At 41.3% G+C, this 12,953-nt stretch overlaps 1 protein-coding gene across 7 annotated transcripts in view; it reads left to right on the top strand.

Moving 5' to 3' along the window:
* Nucleotides 1-12,953, top strand: part of LOC147017406 (myelin transcription factor 1-like) — a 177,387-nt gene that overhangs the window by 51,957 nt on the left and 112,477 nt on the right. The window lies entirely within an intron of this gene.

Genomic DNA, 12,953 nt, shown 5'->3' with positions numbered 1-12,953 from the left:
TGAGTTACCTCATAATAACTTTGCTTTATGCCAAGCTCAGCTGATAACTGCTGATCCTTCTCCACTGTTTGGCTGGAGACTCACAAGAAAAGGGAGTGAGCGCTACATGTCAAGGCAGTTAGTGAGGTTTGGCAATGTCATGGTCTGTTATACTGATGGCGCAGAGGTTGATGGATGCATGAATCACAGTACCGGACAAATGATAGAGACACTTGGCTGTACCAAAGGCAACATGAATCCTTCCTGTGAGGCTACGGCCTCCATGTTGCTTCTCACTTTCTATTCCAGTGTACATGATGGTGAATAGGTAGGAAGAGATCAGTGAAGCATTTATTTTTTTTTAATAATTTTGCTGGATCATTAGAAGCTAAGGTTGTGCTTTGGTATGAAGGAGCAGAAACAGTAAAGGTAATAGCGACATGGATGTTTTATGACGAATGTGATCTGTGACAATGCAAACAATACCCTGAGGTTAGGGCAGGTTTATTTGTGCTTTGTATGCGGTGGAAATGTGTACATGTATCATGTAGGATGTGAAGGATATTGCTTATACGTTCTCAACTTTAATGTGCTCCAGGAATGAGGTCTTTAGAAATGGACACTTATCAATACCATATTCAGCTGTCTTTTATCCACTACCAAAAAACACAAAAACAAGGCGAACACTAAAGCCATTAATAGCATGCTTGGGGGTGATCGTTTTGAACTTAAAATTGTTGTTAAAACTTTTTTTAATACTGAAAAATAAATTAAGAGGAGAGCTAAAGTATCACATTGAAATATTATATCTACATGGAGATAGCCCCGGTAATGTGCCGTCATATTTAACCAAGCTAACCGAGCATATAATTGCCAATCCAGGTGTTAGGTAACTGGCGATCGGAGGGTCTTGAGTTTGAGCTGTTGTTGGCCCATTAAATAACACCAGGAAGGTTGACTCAGCCTGTCATCCTTCCGAGGTTGGCAAAATGAGTACCGGCTTCCTGGAAACAGGGGGCACTGCATTTGCGGCAAAGCCGCACTCTCAGCAATGATGCAACCAGCAGCCACAGGCTGCATAAGAAATCGTAATATAATTGCCAGGGTACCGGCACATATTAACCTCTCTTTTCAAGAGATACTATGGCATATTAAATAGCCACACCCAATATGCTAACGGGACAGCCGGATTTACGTTCCCATCTGAAGGAAGGTATGCTCTGAGATGCAGCACACACCAGTGGATAAGTATAGGATTTCACTCAGACGCAGTCGGGTCAGAGGCAAGTACACTTTCTTGCTTTTCCATGAGTTTGTTCTTCTAAAATAGACAAACATGAGCCATCCTGCTCTCGCTCAGCCAATAACATCCAGCCTTCCATGGAGACCTCCTATCCAAGTACTAACCAGACTTGACTTTGCTTAATTTCTGAGATCTGACAGCATAAAACACATTCAATCCAATAAGTCGTTGGCTTTATCAGAGACGGTGTTCAAATTGCTATGAGTTCAGTTGTACACCCACAGCCATGACTGGACCTGTATGGCGTTCCAAAAGCTGACCCACACAATGATGTATCCGCAAACACCTTCCTGCCCAATAGCCAGTTCTGGGGAGTTAATGCACCATAACACTTGTGATAATTTAACAACATGAAAACTACAACACAATTTTGATTTCTGGATGAGGAAAGCAGGACTTTTAATCGACACACAAGTTAACCTCAGCTGTGAAAGGTGATTCGATGTTTTAGACAATGGTGCTTTTCCATTGTCTTGTGGCTTCTAATGTTGCTTTTGGACACACTGCACTTTTGTACGATTCTCCAAGTTAACCAGCGACAACCTGTTCAATTCAGTACTCGATTGTTTTTTACGTTTTATATCTTACAAGGGCTTTCTCAAAGTTTGTACCACATCTTCAAAAGAGGCATGGTAATGCTCACAACTTGATTTCATGACCTCTGCCACCAAAGATGGATCGAGGGTATGTTTTCACCCCTTTTTGTATGTTTGTTTATCTGTTTGTCTGAAGGCATGGTATCTCAAAAGTTATGGAAGGATTCAGACGAAACTTGGTGCACAGGTTGGGTGTGTGACCAGGATATATTGATGAGATTTTGGTGAAGATCCGGAATCAGATCCAGATACCAGAATTTTGGTAATTTTTCAACTGATTCTTCACCATTGAGAGATAGCGCCAAAAACGGAATATAGCATATAAACCACACATGAGAATAAGGCACACACGAGTATAACCCACACACGAGTATAACCACACATGAGTATAACCCACACACAAGTATAACCCACACACGAGTATAACCCACACACGAGTATAACCCACACACGAGTATAACCCACACACGAGTATAACTCACACATGAGTATAACCCACACATGAGTTAACCCAAACACGATTACAATTCACACATAAGTGTAACCCACACATGAGTATATCTCACACATGAGTAATAGCCACATGTGGATATAACTCACACATGAGTATAACCCACACATCATTACAACTCGCACACGATTATAAACCCACACATGAGTATAACTCACACACGAGTATAACTCGCACATGAGTATAACTCACACATGAGTATAACCCACACACGAGTATAACTCGCACATGAGTATAACTCACACATGAGTATAACCCACACACGAGTATAACTCACACACGAGTATAACCCCCACATCGGTATAACTCACACACGAGTATAATTCACACACGATTATCACCCACACACGAGTATATGCCACACACGAATATAACTCACACATGAGTATAACTCACACATGATTATAACTCACACATGAGTATAACTCACACATGAGTTTAACTCGCACACGAGTATAACTCACTCACGAGTATAACTCAAACACGAGTATAACCCACACACAAGTATAACCCACTCACGAGTATAACCCACACATGAGTATAACTCACACATGAGTATAACCCACACATGAGTATAACTAACACACGAGTATAACTAACACACGAGTATAACTAACACACGAGTATAACCCACACACAAGTATAACCCACACACGAGTATAACCCACACATGAGTGTAGAACACACACGATTGTAACCCACACATGAGTATAACCCACACATGAGTAGAACTCACACGCAAGTATAACTCGCACACGAATATAACTCGCACACGAGTATAACCCACACATGAGTTAACCCACACACGATTATAACTCACACATCAGTATAACTCACACAAGAGTATAACTCACACACGATTATAATAAACACATGAGTATAACCCACACAAGAGTATAACTCACACACGATTATGAACCACACATGAGTATAACTCACACAAGAGTATAACGCACACACGATTATAACCCACACATGAGTATAACCCACACACGATTATAACACACATCAGTATAACCCACACATGAGTATAACTCACACATGAGTATAACCCACACACAAGTACAACTCGCACATGAGTATAACTCGCACACGAGTATAACTCACACATGAGTATAACCCCCAAATGGGTATAACTCACACAAGAGTATAACTCACACATGAATATAACCCACACACGAGTATAACTCACACACGAGTATAACTCACACACGAGTATAACCCACACATGAGAATATCTCACACATGATTAATACCCACACGTGGATATAACTCACACACGCGTATAACTCACACACGAGTATAACCCACACACGAGTATAACTCACACATGAGTATAACTCACACATGAGTATAACCCACACACGAGTATAACTCACACATGAGTATAACGCACACATGAGTATAACACACACACGAGTATAACCCCCACATGGGTATAACTCACACAGGAATATAACCCACACACGAGTATTACCCACACACAAGTATAACCCACACACGAGTATAACCCACCATGAGTATAACCGACAGACGAGTATAACTCACCCAGAATTATAACCGACACATGAGTATAACTCACAAACGAGTATAACTCGCACATGAGTATAACCCACACATGAGTATAACCCACACAAGAGTATAACTCACACACGATTATAACCCACACATGAGTATAACTCACACAGGAGTTTGCTCACACAGGAGTATAACTTACACGAGTATATCCCACTCACGATTATAACTCACACACGAGTATAACTCACACATGAGTATAACTCACACACGAGTATAACTCACACACGAGTATAACCCAAACACGAGTATAACTCACACACGAGTATAACTCACCTGTGAGTATAACCCACAAGTGAGTATAACTCACACATGAGTATAACCCACACACGAGTATAAGCCACACATGAGGATAACTCGCACATGAGTATAACCCACACACGAGTATAACCCACACACGAGTATAACCCACACACGAGTATAACCCACACACGAGTATAACCCACACACGAGTATAACCCACACATGAGGATAACTCGCACATGAGTATAACCCACACACGAGTACAACCCACACATGAGTATAACTCGCACCTGAGTATAACTCGCACCTGAGTATAACTCACACATGAGTATAACCCTCACAGGAGTATAACCCACACACGATTATAACGCACACATGAGTATAACTCACACATGAGTATAACCCACACACGAGTATAACCCACACACGAGTATAACCCACACATGAGGATAACTCGCACATGAGTATAACCCACACACGAGTATAACCCACACATGAGTATAACTCGCACCTGAGTATAACTCACACATGAGTATAACCCTCACACGAGTATAACCCACACAAGATTATAACTCACACATGAGTATAACTCACACATGAGTATAACTCACACATGAGTATAACCCCCAAATGGGTATAACTCACACAAGAGTATAACTCACACATGAATATAACCCACACACGAGTATAACTCACACACGAGTATAACTCACACACGAGTATAACCCACACATGAGAATATCTCACACATGATTAATACCCACACGTGGATATAACTCACACACGCGTATAACTCACACACGAGTATAACCCACACACGAGTATAACTCACACATGAGTATAACTCACACATGAGTATAACCCACACACGAGTATAACTCACACATGAGTATAACGCACACATGAGTATAACACACACACGAGTATAACCCCCACATGGGTATAACTCACACAGGAATATAACCCACACACGAGTATTACCCACACACAAGTATAACCCACACACGAGTATAACCCACCATGAGTATAACCGACAGACGAGTATAACTCACCCAGAATTATAACCGACACATGAGTATAACTCACAAACGAGTATAACTCGCACATGAGTATAACCCACACATGAGTATAACCCACACAAGAGTATAACTCACACACGATTATAACCCACACATGAGTATAACTCACACAGGAGTTTGCTCACACAGGAGTATAACTTACACGAGTATATCCCACTCACGATTATAACTCACACACGAGTATAACTCACACATGAGTATAACTCACACACGAGTATAACTCACACACGAGTATAACCCAAACACGAGTATAACTCACACACGAGTATAACTCACCTGTGAGTATAACTCACACCTAAGTATAACCCCCACGCGAGTATAAGCCACACATGAGGTTAACTCGCGCATGAGTATAACCCACACACGAGTATAACCCAGACACGAGTATAACGCACACACGAGTATAACCCACACACGAGTATAACCCACACATGAGGATAACTCGCACATGAGTATAACCCACACACGAGTATAACCCACACACGAGTATAACCCACACACGAGTATAACCCACACACGAGTATAACCCACACACGAGTATAACCCACACATGAGGATAACTCGCACATGAGTATAACCCACACACGAGTACAACCCACACATGAGTATAACTCGCACCTGAGTATAACTCGCACCTGAGTATAACTCGCACCTGAGTATAACTCACACATGAGTATAACCCTCACAGGAGTATAACCCACACACGATTATAACGCACACATGAGTATAACTCACACATGAGTATAACCCACACACGAGTATAACCCACACACGAGTATAACCCACACACGAGTATAACCCACACATGAGGATAACTCGCACATGAGTATAACCCACACACGAGTATAACCCACACATGAGTATAACTCGCACCTGAGTATAACTCACACATGAGTATAACCCTCACACGAGTATAACCCACACAAGATTATAACTCACACATGAGTATAACTCACACATGAGTATAACTCACACATGAGTATAACCCCCAAATGGGTATAACTCACACAAGAGTATAACTCACACATGAATATAACCCACACACGAGTATAACTCACACACGAGTATAACTCACACACGAGTATAACCCACACATGAGAATATCTCACACATGATTAATACCCACACGTGGATATAACTCACACACGCGTATAACTCACACACGAGTATAACCCACACACGAGTATAACTCACACATGAGTATAACTCACACATGAGTATAACCCACACACGAGTATAACTCACACATGAGTATAACGCACACATGAGTATAACACACACACGAGTATAACCCCACATGGGTATAACTCACACAGGAATATAACCCACACACGAGTATTACCCACACACAAGTATAACCCACACACGAGTATAACCCACCATGAGTATAACCGACAGACGAGTATAACTCACCCAGAATTATAACCGACACATGAGTATAACTCACAAACGAGTATAACTCGCACATGAGTATAACCCACACATGAGTATAACCCACACAAGAGTATAACTCACACACGATTATAACCCACACATGAGTATAACTCACACAGGAGTTTGCTCACACAGGAGTATAACTTACACGAGTATATCCCACTCACGATTATAACTCACACACGAGTATAACTCACACATGAGTATAACTCACACACGAGTATAACTCACACACGAGTATAACCCAAACACGAGTATAACTCACACACGAGTATAACTCACCTGTGAGTATAACCCACAAGTGAGTATAACTCACACATGAGTATAACCCACACACGAGTATAAGCCACACATGAGGATAACTCGCACATGAGTATAACCCACACACGAGTATAACCCACACACGAGTATAACCCACACACGAGTATAACCCACACACGAGTATAACCCACACACGAGTATAACCCACACATGAGGATAACTCGCACATGAGTATAACCCACACACGAGTACAACCCACACATGAGTATAACTCGCACCTGAGTATAACTCGCACCTGAGTATAACTCACACATGAGTATAACCCTCACAGGAGTATAACCCACACACGATTATAACGCACACATGAGTATAACTCACACATGAGTATAACCCACACACGAGTATAACCCACACACGAGTATAACCCACACATGAGGATAACTCGCACATGAGTATAACCCACACACGAGTATAACCCACACATGAGTATAACTCGCACCTGAGTATAACTCACACATGAGTATAACCCTCACACGAGTATAACCCACACAAGATTATAACTCACACATGAGTATAACTCACACATGAGTATAACCCACTCACGAGTATAACCCACACACGAGGATAACTCACACACGAGTATAACTCACACATGAGTATAACCCACACATGAGTTAACCCACACACGATTACAATTCACACAGAAGTGTAACCCACACATGAGTATATCTCACACATGAGTAATATCCACACGTGGATATAACTCACACATGAGTATAACCCACACATCATAACAACTCGCACACGATTATAACCCACACATGAGTATAACTCACACACGAGTATAACTCACACATGAGTATAACTCACACATGAGTATAACCCACACACGAGTATAACTCACACACGAGTATAACCCCCACATCGGTATAACTCACACACGAGTATAACTCACACACGAGTGTAACCCACACACGAGTATAATCCACACATGAGTATAACCCACAAACGAGGATAACACACACATGAGTATAACCCGCACATGAGTATAACCCACATGTGAGTATAACCCACACACGAGTATAACTCACACACGAGTATAACCCACACATGAGTATAACCCACACACGAGTATAACCCACACACGAGAATAACCCACACATGAGGATAACTCGCACATGAGTATAACCCACACACGAGTATAACCCACACATGAGTATAACTCGCACATGAGTATAACTCGCACATGAGTATAACTCGCACACGAGTATAACTCACACACGAGTAAAACCCACACACGAGTATAACCCACACAAGAGTATAACCCATACACGAGTATAACCCACACATGAGTATAACTCACACAGGATTATAACCCACACATGAGTATAACTCACACAAGAGTATAACTCATACACAATTATATCGCACACATGAGTATAATACACAAGAGTATAACACACACGATTGTAACCCACACATGAGTATAACCCACACATTAGTATCACCCACACACGAGTATAATTCACACACGATTATCACCCACACACGAGTATATGCCACACACGAATATAACTCACACACGAGTATAACTCACACACGAGTATAATTCACACACGATTATCACCCACACACGAGTATATGCCACACACGAATATAACTCACACATGAGTATAACTCACACATGAGTATAACTCACACATGAGTATAACTCGCACACGAGTATAACTCACACACGAGTATAACTCACACACGAGTATAACTCACACACGAGTATAACCCACACACGAGTATAACTCACACATGAGTATACCCACACATGAGTTAACCCACACACGATTATAACTCACACATAAGTGTAACGCACACATGAGTATATCTCACACATGAGTAATAGCCACACGTGGATATAACTCACACAGGAATATAACTCACTCACGAGTATAACTAACAGACGAGTATAACCCACACACAAGTATAACTCACACACGAGTATAACCCACACATGAGTATAACTAACACACGAGTATAACTCACACATGAGTATAACCCACACATGAGTATAACTCACACGAGTATAACTAACACACGAGAATAACCCACACACAAGTATAACCCACACACGAGTATAACCCACACATGAGTATAATACACAAGAGTAGAACACACACGATTGTAACCCACACATGAGTATAACCCACACATGAGTAGAACTCACACGCAAGTATAACTCGCACACGAATATAACTCGCACACGAGTATAACCCACACATGAGAATAACTCACACATGAGTATAACCCACACATGAGTTAACCCACACACGATTATAACTCACACATCAGTATAACTCACACAAGAGTATAACTCACACACGATTATAATAAACACATGAGTATAACCCACACAAGAGTATAACTCACACACGATTATGAACCACACATGAGTGTAACTCACACAAGAGTATAACTCGCACACGATTATAACCCACACATGAGTATAACCCACACACGATTATAACACATCAGTATAACCCACACATGAGTATAACTCACACATGAGTATAACCCACACACAAGTACAACTCGCACATGAGTATAACTCGCACACGAGTATAACTCACACATGAGTATAACCCCCAAAAGGGTATAACTCACACAAGAGTATAACTCACACATGAATATAACCCACACACAAGTATAACTTACACACGAGTATAACTCACACACGAGCATAACCCACACATGAGAACATCTCACACATGATTAATACCCACAAGAGGATATAACTCACACACGCGTATAACTCACACACGAGTATAACCCACACATGAGTATAACTAACACACGAGGATAACTCACACATGAGTATAACCCACACATGAGTATAACTCACACACGAGTATAACTCACACACGAGTATAACTCACACACGAGTATAACCCACACACGAGTATAACTCTCACACGAGTATAACCCACATGTGAGTATAACTCACACACCAGTATAACACACACATGAGTATAACTCACACACGAGTATAACCCACACATGAGTAAAACCCGCAAATGAGTATAGCTCACACACGAGTATAACCCACACATGAGTACAACTCACACAAGAGTATAACCCAGACATGAGTATAACTCACACATGAGTATAACCCACATGTGAGTATAACTCACACACCAGTATAACTCACACACAAGTAGAACTCGCACACCAGTATAACCCACACATGAGTAAAACCCGCAAATGAGTACAGCTCACACACGAGTATAACCCACACATGAGTACAACTCACACAAGAGTATAACCCAGACATGAGTATAACTCACACACGAGTATAACCCACACATGAGTAAAACCCGCAAATGAGTATAGCTCACACACGAGTATAACCCACACATGAGTACAACTCACACAAGAGTATAACCCAGACATGAGTATAATTCACACATGAGTATAACCCACACATGAGTATAATCCACACACGAGTATAACTCACACACGAGTATAACCCACACACGAGTATAACCCACATGTGAGTATAACTCACACACCAGTATAACTCACACACGAGTAGAACTCGCACACCAGTATAACCCACACATGAGTAAAACCCGCAAATGAGTATAGCTCACACACGAGTATAACCCACACATGAGTACAACTCACACAAGAGTATAACCCAGACATGAGTATAACTCACACACGAGTATAACCCACACATGAGTTTAACCCACACACAAGTATAACCCAGACACGAGTATAACCCACACATGAGTATAACCCACACATGAGTATAACCCACACATGAGTATAACCCACACACGAGTATAACCCACACACGAGTATAACTCACACATGAGTATAACCCACACACGATTAAACCGTGCATGAGTATAACCCACACAAGAGTGTTACTCACACACGATTATGAACCACATATGAGTATAACTCACACAAGAGTATAACTCACGATTATAACCCACACACGAGTATAACCCACACAAGAGTATAACTCACACATGATTATAACACACATGAGTATAACTCACACATGAGAATAACCCACACACAAGTATAACTCGCACATGAGTATAACTCACACATGAGTATAACCCCCAAATGGGTATAACTCACACATGAGTATAACCCCCAAATGGGTATAACTCACACACGAGTATAACTCACACGAGTATAACCCACACAAGAGTATAACCCATACATGAGTATAACCCACACACGAGTATAACTCACACACAAGTATAACTCACACACGATTATTCCCCACACACGAGTATATCCTACACACGATTATAACTCACACATGAGTATAACTCACACATGAGGATAACCCACACACAAGTATAACTCACACACAAATATAACTCACACACGAGTATAACTCGCACACGAGTATAACCAACATATGAGTTAACCCACACATGATTACAACTCACACATAAGTGTAACCCACACATGAGTATAACTCACACATGAATATAACCCACACACGAGTAGAACTCACACACGAGTATAACCCACACACGAGTATAACTCGCACACGAGTATAACCCCCACATGGGTATGACTCACACACGAGTATAACTCACACACGAGTATAACCCACACACAAGTGTAACCCACACACGAGTAAAACACACACGAGTATAACCCACACATGAGTATAACCCACACATGAGTATAACTCACACGATTATAACCCACACATGAGTATAAATCATACACGATTGTAACCCACACATGAGTATAACCCACACAAGAGTATAACACACGAGTATAACCCACAAACGATTATGGCTCACACCTGAGTATAACCCACACACGAGTAGAACTAACACACGAGTTCAACTCATACACGAGTATAACTAACACACGAGTTCAACTCATACACGATTATTACCCACACACGAGTATATCCCAAACATGATTATAAATCACATGAGTATAACTCACACATGAGGATAACCCACATATGAGTATAACCCACAGGATTACAACACACATCAGTATAACCCATACACAAGTATAACTCACACATGAGTAAATTCACACACGAGTATGACTCACACATGAGTATAACCCACACATGAGTATAACTCACACATGAATATAACCCACACACGAGTATTACTCGCACACGATTATAACCCACACATGAGTGTAACCCACACAAGAGTATAACTCACACACGATAAAAACCCACACATGAGTATAACTCGCACAGGAGTTTCCTCACACATGAGCATAACTCACACAGTATATCCCACACACGATTATAACTCGCACACGAGTATAACGCACACACGAGTATAACGCACACATGAGTATAACCCAGGCACGAGTATAACTCACACACGAGTACAACTCACACGTGAGCATAACCCACACACGAGTATAACCCACACATGAGTATAACCCAGACACGAGTATAACTCACACACGAGTACAACTCACACACAAGTACAACTCACACGTGAGCATAACCCATACATGAGTATAACTAACACATGAGTATACCCCACACATGAGTATACCCCACACACGAGTATAACCCACACATGAGTAAAACCCACACATGAGTATAACTCACACACGAGTAGAACCCACACACGAGTATAACTCACACGTGAGAATAACTCACACACGAGTACAACTCACACATGAGTATAATCCACACGTGAGTATAACTCACACATGAGTAGAACCCACACATGAGTATAACTCACGCATGAGTATAAACCACACATGAGTATAACTCACACATGAGTATAACCACACATGAGTGTAACTCACACGTGAGTATAACTCACACACTAATATAACTCACACACGAGTATAACCCACACACAAGTATAACTCACACACGAGAATAACTCACACACGAGTATAACTCACACACGAGTATAACCCATACACGAGTATAACCCACACATGAGTATAACTCA

This window comes from Eptatretus burgeri, chromosome 11 (assembly GCF_056783735.1).
Source record: "Eptatretus burgeri isolate ZD-2024b chromosome 11, Ebu_testis_v1, whole genome shotgun sequence".
Taxonomy (NCBI): Eukaryota; Metazoa; Chordata; class Myxini; order Myxiniformes; family Myxinidae; genus Eptatretus; species Eptatretus burgeri.
This window is presented reverse-complemented; position numbering and strand designations above follow the sequence as displayed.